Here is a 14,093-nt window from a genome sequence, read left to right on the forward strand (position 1 = left end):
AATTTTGGGATTTAATGTATTCTAACCTACAGACCAAAATACACCCAGATCACCCAGTTTTGTCCACCTGGGAGATTATTCTCTTTTTTCCCTTTTTCTTTTTTTCCTTTTCTGGTTTCTGACCCCTTTGGATTTGTCTAGTGTGTATTTCGCTTGGGTCATGGTTGATATTTTTGATTTTGTTGTCTCGTTCCTCCATTCTTCTCTAGGCAAAATGACTAGAAGGAGAAAGTCACAAAAAAAGAAGGAACCAGAGCTAATACTCTTGGCACAGATCTAATCGATATGGATATAAGTAAAATGTCAGAGCTGGAATTCAGGATAATGATTATAAAGTTACTAGCTGGGCTTGAAAAAAGCATAAAAGACACTCTTAGTGCAGAAATGAGATCTAATCAGGCCAAAATTAAAAATGCTCTAACTGAGATGCATTTTAAATGGATGCTGTAACAGCTGGGGTAAATGAGGCAGAAGAGAGTGACATAGAAGACAAGATGATGCAAAGGAAGGAAGCAGAGGGAAAGACAGAAAAAAACCAAACAAACTAATAGACCATGAAGGAAGTCTTTGAGAAATCAGTTATACCACAAAGCAAAGCAATATTAGAATTATTGGGGTCCCAGAGGAAGAAGAAAGAGAGGGGGGCTGCAGAAGGTATATTTGAGCAAATAATAGCTGAGAATTTACCTAATCTGGGGAAGGAAACAGGCATTCAAGTGTAAGAGGTAGAGAGAACCCCCTCAAAAATCAATTAAAATAGATCATCACCCCGACATATAATAATAAAGCTTGCAAATTTCAGATACATAGAAAATCCTCTAAGCAGCCGAGACAAGAGGTTCCTAAACTACAGGGGTAGGAACATTAGACTGGCAGACCTATCCACAGAGACCTGGCAGACCAGAAAGGGCTGGCATGATATATTCAGGGTACTAAATGAGAAGAATGTGCAGCCAAGAATACTTTATCCAGCAAGGCTGTCATTCAGTATGGAAGGAGAGATAAAGAGCTTCCAGGACAAACAGAAACCAAAAGACTTTATGATCACTAAACGAGCCCTGCAAGAAATATTAAAGGGGATCCTGTAAGTGAAAAGAGAGCCCAAAAGTAACATAGACCAGAAAGAAACAGAGACAATCTACAGAAATAGGGACTTTACAGGTAATACAATGGCACTAAATTCATATCTTTCAATAGTTACTCTGAAGGTAAGTGGGCTAATGCTCCCATCAAGACACAGGGTATCAGATTAAAAAAAAACAAGACCCATCCATATGCTGGCTGCAGGAGTTCATTTTAGACCTAAAGACACCTCCAGATTGAAACTGAGGGTGTGGAGAACCATTTACCATGCTAATGGACCTCAAAAGAAAGCTGGGGTAGCAATCCTCTTATCAGACAAATTAGATTTTAAACCAAAGATTTTAGTAAGTGATGAAGAGGGACACTATATCATACTTAAAGGATCCATCCAACAAGAAGATATAACAATTATAAATATTTATGCTAACTTGGGAACAGCCAATTATATCAACCAATTAACAACCAAATTAAAGAAACACATTGATAATAATAATAATAGGGGACTTCAACATCCCCCTCACAGCAATGGACAAACCATCTAAGCAGAAGAGCAACAAGGAAACAAGGGCTTTGAATGACACACTGGACCAGTTGTACTTCACAGATATATACAGAGCATTCCATCCTAAAGCAACAGAATACACATTTTCTCGAGTGCACATGGAACATTCTCCAGAATAGATCACATACTGGGTCACAAATCCGGTCTCAACTGATAGCAGAAGATTGGGATTATTCCGTGCATATTTTCAGACTACAGTGCTTTGAAACTAGAACTCAATCACAAGAGGAAATTTGGAAGGAACTCAAAACACATGGAGGTTAAAGGGCACCCTACTAAAGAATGAATGGGTCAACCAGGAAATTAAAGAAGAATTAAAAAATTCATGGAAACAAATGAAAATGAAAGCACAACTGTTCAAAACCTTTGGGATACAGCAAAGGTGGTCCTAAGAGGGAAGTATATAGCAATACAAGGCTTTCTCAAAAAATTAGAAAAGTCTTGAATACACAAGCTAACCTTACACCTAAAGGAGCTGGAGAAAGAACAGCAAATAAAACCTAAACCAAGCAGGAGAAGAGAACTAATAAAGATTAGAGCAGAAATCAGTGAAATAGAAACCAGAAGAACAGTAGAACAGATCAATGAAACTAGAAGCTGGTTCTTTGAAAGAATAAGATCGATAAACCCCTGGCCAGACTTATCGAAAAGAAAAGAGAAAAGACTGAAATTAATAAAATCATGAATGAAGGAGGAGAGATCACGGCCAACACCAAGGAAATACAAACAATTTTAAGAACATATTATGAGCAACTGTATGCCAACAAATTAGGCAATCTGGAAGAAATGGATGCATTTTACTTATAAACTACCAAAACTGAAACATGAAGAAATTGAAAATCTGAATAAATAACCAGCAGGGAAATTGAAGCAGTAATCAAAAATCTCACAAACAAACAACAGTCCAGGGCCAGCGCGCCTGGGTGGCTCAGTTGGTTGAGCGACTGCCTTCGGCTCAGGTCATGATCCTGGAGTCCCTGGATCGAGTCCCGCATCAGGCTCCCTGCTCGGCGAGGAGCCTGCTTCTCCCTCTCCCACTCCCCCTGCTTGTGTTCCCTCTCTCACTGTCTCTCTCTCTCTGTCTAATAAATAAATAAAATCTTTTTTAAAAAAAAGCTGTAATCATCAAGAAAGTATGGTACTGGCACAAAAACAGACACATAAGTCAATGGAACAGAATAGAGACCCCAGAAATGAACCCTTAACTCTATGGCTAACTAATCTTTGACAAAGCAGGAAAGAATACCCAGTTATAAAAGGACAGTGTCTTCAATAAATGGTGCTAGGAAAATTGGTTAGCCATATATAGAAGAATGAAACTGGACCATTTTCTTACAACATACACAAAGATAAACCGAAAATGGGTGAAAGACCTAAACTGAGACAGGAGTCCATCAAAATCCTAGAGGAGAACACAGGCAGCAACCTCTGTGACCTCAGCCTCAGCAACTTTGTGCTAGACACGTCTCCAAAGGTAAGGAAAACAAGAGCAAAAAGGAACCAGTGGGACTTTATTAAGATAAAAAGCCTCTGCCCAGCAAAGGAAACAGTCAACAAAACTAAAAGGCAACCTACGGAATGGGAGAAGGTATTTGCAAATGACCTATCTGATAAAGGGCTAGTATCCAAGATCTGTAAAGAGCTTATCAAACTCAACACCCAAAAAACAAAGAATCCAGTCAAGAAATGGGCAGATGATATGAACAGACATTTCTCCAATGAAGACATACAAATGGCCAACAGACATGAAAAAATACTCCACATCACTTGGCATCTGGGAAATACAAATCAAAACCACAATGAGATACCACCTCACACCAGTCAGAATGGCTAAAATTAACAAGTCAGGAAACAGATGTTGGCAAGTTTGTGGAGAAAGGGGAACCTTCTTAAACTGTTGGTGAGAATGCATGCTGGTACAGCTACTCTGGAAAACAGTGTGGAGGTTCCTCAAATAGTTAAAAATAGAGGGGTGCGTGGGTGGCTTAGTCGGTTAAGCATCTGCCTTCAGCTCAGGTCATGATCCTGGGGTCCTGGGATTGATTCCCTGCTCAGCGGGTAGCCTGCTTCTCCCTCTCCCTCTGCTCCTCTCGCCTACTTGTGCTCTCTTTCTCCCTCTCTCTCCCTCTCAAATAGATAAATAAAATCTTTTTTAAAAAGTACGTGTCTTACATAGACAATCATCTTTAAATAATTTTTGCCTTCCTTTCCTGTCTTATTTTTTTCTCCTTGGTATGTACCACTATTTGTCACGATTTGACATGTGGGACATTTTTCTTTGTTTAAATAAACAAGCACAGGTTAATTAGTTCTTTCCATCTAGATTGTAACTTTCACGAGAGCAGGGATTTTTTTGTCTTTTGTTTACTGCTGTATCCCCAGCACCTAGGCAAGTAGGAGAAATACAATGTGTGTTTGAGTCGTCACCCAGTATATGTTGAATTGAAAGGATGTGCTGAATCTGCTCTATACTACTTTACCCAAATTTGAGGGTAATTGGATTGTAAATTCTAGAAAAGCAGAGCATTTGTCTCTTTTCTTTGCCACTGTTTCTCTAAAGCAAGGTTTCTCATCCTTGACACTATTGACACTATTGACATTTGGACTGAATAATTCTTTGTTGTGGGAGGGCTCTTCTGTGTATTGTAGGATGTTTAGCAGTATCTCTGGCCTCAGGCCACTAGATGCTAGTAGCACTCCTCCCCAGTTGTGACAAATGAAAATATCTCTAGACATTGCCAAATGTCCTGTGGGGAGAAAATTACCCTTAGTTGAGAACAACTGTCCTAAAGAGTAGAGCAGTGCCTGGCAAGGAAAAGACAATAAGTACTTTTAAATTAACCATAGGAATGAACGTTGTTCCACAAAGCATACTGCTTGTGATATGCAAAATAACTGTAGGAAATCCTGGAAAAGTTTGATATTTTAATAGTTACACATTTCATATGCATTAGAAAAATAAAACATAATCGAACCCATGCTTTCCTCTACTATTTTATAGGACAGGGCTAAAGTGGACACTGAAGTAAAAAACCAGGAAGGAAGCATACATGATAAATGCATCTAGCAAGAATCATGAAATTGATTAAGGTGGTATGTAAATGACTGTAATTTGATGCAGTGATCTATACTAAGGAAAACTTAGGGAAGCATGATGTGTCCTAAATACACTTGATATGAGAGCTTCCCCTAAGCCTGGTTTGTGTAGGCCACTAGAACCCTCATCGGGAATGATCTAGTGCCCTGCATAAACTAGACAAGATGTAGAAGACAAATTGCTTACCCTCTGGGAATTAGACAGTCTGAGAGATACTGTAATAGATGCACATCTGTATGAGATAGCACCTAAATTCCATATTGTATAAGAGTATAAAGGAAAAAGATTACTTCCTGTTCAGGTAATGAAGAAATGCTTCACTGATATTGAAGGATGACTGGAATTTTAGTAGGTGTTGATAATGCAGAGGAAAAGCGCAGAGGCATAGAGTTGGAACAGTTTAAAGCATATTTAAGGGATGGGTGGAGGCCGATTTGGCCAGAGTGTGGTGTAACTGTTAAGAAAGGTGGAACCTGGTTATAGAGAGTGTTTAATGCCAGGCTGGGTAAATCCATGGAATAGTGATTTTTATTTCCTAATGTCTGGCTAACAGCTGCTCTGCTGTAGTTGTTTTTTGTTTGTTTTTAAAGCGTGTTGCCATTACTCTAGAAGTGATGCTTTAGTTTGGGATGGGGACCTGAGAATCAAGTTTGACAAATACTCCTACTTAGAGAGGTATAAAAACTAGATTGAACACACACACAACACACCCCCCACTAGAATGAACGAACACACACACACACACACACACACACCTGAAAAAAGAGAATAGAGTGGAAAGAGCAGGCTACACCCTGGCATCAGAAGCATGGTGGTAACCTGGGACTGGGGGAGTTCAGGGTTTGGGAGTAATGTTGACAGTAGGCCTTGAAACCTCTTATCTCTGTAAGGAAGTTGTCTTTTTTAAAACAAGATTCTGATCTTTGGAGGTTTGTTCCTGGACCACTAGGTGAGGCAGCTGACAGGTGATACTGATTTTTGACTCCTTAGTTTCATCTTGCCCTGGAAGAGGGCTGCTTTTTGATGCCTGTCCTCCACCATGTTGACCTCCAGAGAGGCAAGTCCTCTTTGAAAGTCCTGGCCCATGCCTGACAAACCTTTCCTTTGTGGTTCCTCTAACACAAATGCAGGGGGCTGGATTCTTTTCAAAAAGGCTTTATTAAATATTAAAGAAGAAATAAAATACAAGAAGGCCTGCCAGATTTACCTAGCATCTCTGATATCACTGTACTCTCACCAGTCAGATCTCCTTTCCCTACTGCCATCAGAGCTATCTTCTCAAAATCCAAATTTAGCCATATGACTCCTCTGCTTAACTCTTTCATGATTTCTCATACAGGGATTGCATTTTAGTACATTAACTTTCATATGGTTTTTCCTGGACTGAGGACAGTTTTATAGTTCTCTTTACATAATACTTATTTTATTTATCTGACTTGGAGGGATTACAGTGAAAGTTAAGATGATACTTGGGAAGGGTAAAAGACCTTCCTATGAATATGTATGAGAGTTCCAGCTCTTTCCTAGAGCCTTCCACGAATAGCTTCATCTGAAGGATCAGGGGGTCACTAGATTTCAGACTCTGCTTCCTGTGGTGCTGGCTTTCTGATGAGTTTATCTAGGCTGCCTGAAGGAGAAATCCTAGTGGGTGGGACTACAGCCATCCTCCTCAAGTGAACCTGCAGAGTTTGGCCCTAGCCCATTTTATGTATTGGTGTTCTGTGTAAGATTTTTTGACGGTGGTTTGCAACTTTAAATAAAAGGGGGGGGGTAATGAGAGAAACCATTAGATGATTTCTAAAGTTCCTTTTGGTTTAAAAATTCTCGGAGAATCTAACCCCCCTGACTTCTTTCTTCATTCACTTTATGTTAATTTTGTTCCATACAATTACTACCTTGTTAGAAAATGATGAAATTTCAGAGCTGCAAGAGGGTTTAGTAGTTACCTTGTCCAGTTTCCCAAACTGAGCTCCAAAAATAGGACTCCTGAGAAACATTGATTACTTACAAAAAGGATTATGTAGCCAAATACGCTGAGAGACTGTACTTTGATCACATTGCTAATTAGCATTTTTAAGGCTCTGAAAAGTCTTATAATAAACCCATTTAACTTTAACACAGCATTTCTTACATTTATTTGATCAGAGCCCTGGTTTCGAATAATGCACTTTTTAACTTTCTGTGGAGGACAATTTGGGAAGCACATGTAGTTCAGTGCCCTTCATTTGTAAGGAATTTGAGATAGAAAATTATTTTCCAGTGTCACACAACTAGTTATCAGGTCTCAGTTTCATATATATTCTCTAATTGTCTCTGTTTCATATATGCTTAACTTCTTTTTTTTTTTCATGGCTTTTTTGAGATATAACTGACATAGAGCGTTGTGTAAGTTTAAAGTATATGATGTGTTGATTTGATGCATGTATGTTGTGAAGTGATTAACACAAAAGGTTAGCTAACAGATCACCTCACATAGTTTTAATTTTTTGTGTGTGTCCCTGCCCTAGGTATGTGGGATGGGTGTCTTTATGATAATCACCTGTGACCAACAAAGAATAACCAGCCCCTAAAACAGAAGTAAGCCATTGAAGGTGTTATCAATAGAGATGTTAAAAGGATTTAAGTTCCCTGGTTAGCTTTTTATAAAAGATCAACCCTAAAAGCTCTCGCTGGCAACCCTGTAGGGACCCCTCTCACTCTTGAGAGCTTTTTCTGTATCTTCATTTAATAAACTTCTATCACTTTACTCACTGAAAAAAAAATTGTGTTTGTCGAGAACTTTTAATATCTACTCACTTAATATCTTTCAAATATACAGTACAGCATTGATAACCATAGTCACCGTGCTGTACTTTATACCCCAGAACGTATTCATCTTAAAACTGGAAGTTGGTACCTTTTGACCACACCCCCCTTCCCCCTGCCCCTGGCAACAACCGTCTACTGTCTATTTTTATGGGTTTTTTTTTTAAGCTTCCACATATGAATGAGATCACACAGTATTTGTCTTTCAGTGTCTGACGTATTCCACTCAGCATAATGCCTTCAGGGTTCATCTGTGTTGTTGCAAATGGCAGAATTTCCTTTTTTGTGGCTGAATAATATTCCATTGTGTGGGTGTGTGTATATATGTCACATTTTCTTCATTCATCTGTCAGTGGATTTTTGTCTATGTCTTGACTATTGTAAATAATGCTGCAGTGAACATGGTGGTATAGAAATCTCTTCCAAATACTGATTTCATTTCTTTCAGATATATATACTAAAGTGAAATTGATGGATCATATAGCAGTTCTACTTTTTTTTAAAGATTTTATTTATTTACTTAGAGCATGAGCAGGGGGAGGGACAGAGGGAGAAGCAGACTCCCCGCTGAGCAGGGAGCCCGATGCGGGGCTCGAATCTGGGACCCTGAGATCATGACCTGAGCCAAAGGCAGATGTTTAACTGACTGAACCACCCAGGTGCCCCAGCAATTCTATTTTTTTAATTTCTTGAGCAACTTCCTTACTGTTTTCTATAGTGGCTGTACCAGGTTACATTACCACCAGCAGGGTACAAGGATTCCCTTTCCTCCCATCCTTGCTAGCATTTGTTATCTTTTGTCTTTTTGATAATAGACATCCTAACAGGTGTGAGGTGATATACCATTTTGGTTTTGATTTGCATTTCCCTGATGATTAGTTATCTTAAGCACCTTTTCATGTGCCTCTTAGCCATTTGTATGTCTTATTTTGAAAAATGTGTACTTGGGTCCATTGCCCATGTTTAAATTTGGTTGTTTTTTTGCTATTGAGTTGCATGAGTTCATTCTGTATTTTGGATATTAATGCCTTATCAGATATGTGGTTTCCAAATATACTCTTACATTCCCTAGGTTGCCTTTGCATTTTGTTGATCATTTCTTTTGCTGCGCAGAAGCTTTTTAGTTTGGTGTAATCTCATTTATATGTGCTTTTGTTGCTTGTGTTTTTGGTTGTCATATCCAAAAAATCATTTCCAAGACCAGTTTCAGGGAGCTTTTTTTCCCTTTGTTCTTCCAGGAGTTTTATGGTTCCAGGTCTTACATTTCAGTCTTTAATCCATTTTGAGTTAATTTTTGTCAGTGGTCTAAGACAGGGGTCCAATTTCATTCTTTAACATGTGAGTATCTAGTTTTCCCAGCACTGTTTATTGAAGAGACTGTCTTTTCCCCATTGAGTTTTCTCAGCTCCCTTGTCAAGTGAATATTAGTTGATTTTATATGCCTGGGTTTATTTCTGCATTTGGGATTCTGTTCTTTGGTCTGTTTTTATGCCAGTATCATACTGTTTTGATCACGGTAGTTTTGTAATATAGTTTGCAATCAGGAAGTGTGATGTCTCTAGTTTTGTTCTTTCTCAGGATTGCTTTGGCTATTCAGGGTCTTTTGTGGTTCTATACAAATTTTAGGATTGTTTTTTCTATTTCTGTAAAAATTGCCATTGGAATCTTGATAGGGATTGTGTTGAATCTATAGATGGCTTTTGGTAGTATGGACATTTTTAACAATATTAGTTCTTCCAATCCATGAGCATGGGATATTTTTCCATTTATTTGTTTTTCTATTACTTTCATGAACATCTTACACAGTTTTCAGTGCATAGATTGTTCACCTCCTTGGTTAAATTTATTCTTAGTATTTTTATTTTCTTTTTGATGCTATTACAAGTGGGGTTATTCTTTATTTTTCAGACAGTTCATTGTTAGGCTCTGTAAACAACTTATTTTTGTATGTTAATTTTGTATCCTGCAATTTTACTGAAATCTTTTATTCTGACAATTTTTTTTTTTAGTAGAATTTTTAGGATTTTCTGTATATAAGATCATATCATCTGCACCCAGGGAGAATTTTACTTACTCCTTTCTGAGTTAGATGCCTTTTTTTTTTCCTTGCCTGATTGCTCTGGTTAGGACTTCAGTACTATGTTGGGTAGGAGTGGGGAATGTGGGCATCCTTGGGAATCTAAGACCATTCCTGATCGTAGAGGAAAAGCGTTCAACCTTTCATCATTAAGTATGATGTTATGATGTGGGCTTCTCTTGTATGGCCTTTATTATTTTGAGGTATATTCCTTCTGTACCCAATTCCTTGAGAGTTTTTTTTTTATCATGAATGAATGTTGAATTTTATCAAATGCTTTTTCTGCATCTACTGAGATGATTATATGATTTTTATCTTTTTTTTTTTTTTTTTTTTGTAGAGTTTGAACAGGACTGGCATTAATTCTTCTTTAAATGTTAGAATTCACCAGGGAAACCATCTAGTCCAGGACTTTTCTTTGTTGGGAGGTTTTTGATTACTGATTCTATCTCCTTACTCATTATTAGACTGTTCAGATTTTCTATTTTTAAATGTTAGAATTCACTGGGGAAACCATCTAGTCCAGGATTTTTCTTTGTTGGGAGGTTTTTGATTACTGATTCTATCTCCTTACTCATTATTAGTCTGTTCAGATTTTCTATTTCTTCATGATTTAGCTGGTGGGTTATATGTTTCTAGGAATGTATCAATTTTTTCTAGGTTGTCCAATTTATTGGTGTATAATTGTAGTAGTCTCATTTTCCTTTGTATTTGTGGTATTACTTGTAATGCATCCTCTTTCATTTCTGATCTTATTTTTTCTTGGTCTAGCTAAAGATTTGTCCATTTTGTTCATCTTTTTAATGAACCAACTCTTAGTTTTGTTAATCTTTTCTATTTTCTTATCTTTTATTTCTGCTCTAATACTTAGTATTTATTTCTTCTACTAACTTTGGACTTGTTTTTCTTTTTTTTCCTTGAAAGTTCACTGCTATAAACTTCCCTCTTAGAACTGCTTTTCCTGCATCCCATTGTTTTTCTTATGTTGTGTTTCTATTTTTTTATGTCTCAAGATTTTTTTTTTTTTTTTTTTTTAATTTTCCTTTTGCTTTCTTCTTTGGTCCATTGTCAATCAGAGGTATGTTATTTAACTCCCATGTACGAGAATTTTTCAGCTTTCCTCCCCATTTTTGATTTCTCATTTCATACCACTGTGGTTGTAAAAGGTAGTTGATATATTTGTTTCTTTGAATTTGTTGAGACTTGTGGCCTGCCATATGATCTGATCCCTTTGGTCTATAATGTTATTTAAGTCTGCTGTTTCCTGATTGATTCTGTTTATATGACCTATCAATCACTGACAGTGGATATTAAAATCCCCAACTATTATTGTATTGCTGTTTATTTCTCCTTTTAGTTGTGTTAGCATCTGCTTTATGTATTTACATGTTTCAATGTTGGGTGAATAAATATTTATAATTAAATGACCTTCTTTGTCTCTTGTGACCATTTTTAGCTTTAAGTCTATCTTGTCTGATAACAAGTATAGCTATCCATACTTTCTTTTGGTTACCATTTGCTTGAAATATCTGTTTCTATCTCTTCACTTCATTTTATATGTGTCCTTAAAGTAAGTTTTTTTGTAGACAATATGTCATTTGGATCCTGTTTTTTATCCATTCAGCCATTCTGTGTTTTTTAATTGGTGAATTTAATCCATTTACATTAAAAAATAATTATTGAGGGTGCCTGGGTGGCTCAGTTGGTTAAGCGACTGCCTTCGGCTCAGGTCATGATCCTGGAGTCCCTGGATCGAGTCCCACATCGGGCTTCCTGCTCGGCAGGGAGTCTGCTTCTCCCTCTGCCCCTCCCCCCTCTCATGTGCTCTCTCTCATTCTCTCTCTCAAATAAATAAATAAAATCTTAAAAAAAAACAATTATTGATAGGTAAGCCATTCTGTTCTATTGAATTCTGCAGTTGTATTTTTAGCTCTAAGATTTCTGATTTTGATGGTTTCTCTTTCTTTGTTGCACTTCTCATTTTGTTCATAGCATTGTTTTCCTAATTTCATTTAGCTGTCTGTGTTTTCTTAAAGTTTACTACAGTTCTTTAAGAGGATTATTCTGAATTCTTTTTCAGGCAATCTATAGATCTCTGTTTTGTTAGGGTCACTTATTGAAGCTTTATAGTTTCCTTTGGTGGTGTCATGTTTACCTGTTTCTTCATGATTCTTGATTCTTTGCATTGGTGTCTCTGCATTTGCTTAAGCAGTCTCCTCTTTCAGACTTTACATGTTCACTTTAGCAGGGAAAGACCTTCACCAGTCACTATAGCTCGGGGGTACTGGACAGGTCATCTGGTAGCCTCTGTGGGAAGGCAGGGCTTGCTACTGGGGTTTCTAGTTGGGTGAGGCCATTGTCCATGTTCTGAGGTTGGGGGGATGCTGCTGGCTGGGCTCCACAGTTGGGTGGGCCTGTTGACTGGGCTCCATGTTCAAGCAGGATCAGTGGATAACCATCTCTTTGTTTGGGTGGGGCTGTTGATTGTGCTCTGAAATCAGGTGGGGACACTAGCTGGGCTCTGCAATCACCTCTGGTTGGTCAAAGTCCCAGGCTGTGTTCCCTGGCAGGGTGGCACCACTGGTTGAACTCCTTGATTGGACAGGGCTACAGGCTGGGCTCCGCAATCACCCCTCATTGTATGGGGCCTTGGATTGTTCTCCACAACCAGATGGTGCCACTGGCTGAAGTCTGTGTTTACAAAGGGCCCACAGTTTGTGTCCTGAAGTTGAATGGGGCTGCATGCTCATCTTCCTGATCATGTAATCCATGGGCTGTGCTCACCTGGTAGGCAAGGTCATTGGCTAGACTTCCTTGTTTGGTGGGGTCACAGGCAATGCTCCTTGATTGGGTGGGGTTACCGGCTTGGTTTCTTGCCTTGGCAAGGCTACAGGCTATGTTCAACAATTGGGCAGGGCCAGTAGTCTGGGCTCCTCTGCTTATCAGGGTTGTAGGCTGAGCTCCATGACTGGATGGGATTGTAGGCTGGGCTGTGTCTCACAGTACAATAGGCTTTGCCCCCACGTTTCCCAGGTCACTGCTCAGGCTCCTTGGTTATGTGGGACCAGAGGCTATGCTGAACTGTTGGGCATGGCTGCTGGCTTTACTCCCTGACTGAGCCAGGGCTATAGGATGAGCTCTGTGGCTGCTGTAGTTCTCTGGCTGGGCCTCCTGGATGGGCAGAGCTGGAGGCTTTGCTCAGCACTAGGGTGCGGCTGGGAATTTGCTTCCCTTCTTGGGCAGGGTGGTAGAACAGGCTCCCCTACCAGTATGGCCCATTGACTGGGGATCCAAATCATGCAAAACTGCCAACCAAGTTCCCTAGCCAGAGGGGACCACTGGCTCAACTCTGTAGATGGCCAGAGGTGCTTGCTGGGATCTCTGCTCAGCAGTGTTGCTGCAAGCAGGAATGCCATCTGCTAAGACCTGCTATAAGCTCTACCCCCTTCTCCATCTCTAGCTGATCCCCAGTGGTCAAGCCCTACAGATTCTTCCACTGACCCCTATGAGGCAAGATATGAGTGGGCTTCCTGCAAAGGGGTCCCATGTGCTGAAGGAGCTAGGTGTCTGCCTTGGGCTCTCTCTTCCCACTGTAGAAACCATAGTCCCTGGGCAGAGGTGGTGGGGGGAAGCCCTCTCAATGTGGCACTGTAGGGGATGGGCAATGGGGTCAGAGTGTGTCCCGTCCTCTTACCCTTCTAATGTCGGATTTTCACAGTGATGTTTTTTTCTATGGATAGTTGCCAGTTGGTCTTCTCGTGAGGGGGACTATAGTTGGGAATGACCTATATGGCCATCTTGATGATATCATTCTCCCCTATATGCTTAACTTCAAGTAGGTTATACATTCCTTAATGGATGGATAGATTATGTCTTATAATTTTGCCTCTGGTGCTTAGCTCCATGTTGGGAATGTGGCAGGTGAGTAATAAATGTGTGGTAATTCTATGATTGAACTCTGTAAGAAAATGAAGCATTATGGTATGAATTAGCTTCTGTGTATGTATTTTCATCTTTTAAAAACAGAATTGCTATTCCTCCATGCATACCTACATTTGGATTATGTGGTTTTTTCCCTACAAAATTTCTGTTGTCAGTAATTCATGGTTATTGATTCATACTGTTTATTGGTAATAGCTCTGTGGGCTGCTTTGCTTCAGGGATAATTTAATTAGGGGTACTGCTATTTGACACCATTCAGGAAAATGTTACACTGTAAAGGGTATATTGGATTTGTCACAGAACAATACTGAAGAGAAGCCAGGGATAGGCAAACTAATAACATGCCACTTGCTTATTAAAATTGGGCCTTTTGGCATTTTTGTCCAACATTTTTTGTTTATATCACTGCCTTCCTAAGAAACAAGCGGGTGACCAGTTTGATGACTTTTATTTGGCAAGGGCAGAAAGTAATGCTGGATAAACAAGGACATAGTAAGTTGATACAGATGGAGTCCATGCTTTCAGAA

At 39.2% G+C, this 14,093-nt stretch overlaps 1 protein-coding gene across 2 annotated transcripts in view; it reads left to right on the forward strand.

Moving 5' to 3' along the window:
• The window catches only part of PRRG1 (proline rich and Gla domain 1), a 153,391-nt gene that overhangs the window by 47,049 nt on the left and 92,249 nt on the right, over positions 1 to 14,093 (forward strand). The window lies entirely within an intron of this gene.

Source organism: Mirounga leonina, unplaced genomic scaffold (genome assembly GCF_011800145.1).
Source record: "Mirounga leonina isolate KUSES-001 unplaced genomic scaffold, KU_Mleo_1.0 Mir_101609, whole genome shotgun sequence".
Lineage (NCBI taxonomy): Eukaryota > Metazoa > Chordata > Mammalia > Carnivora > Phocidae > Mirounga > Mirounga leonina.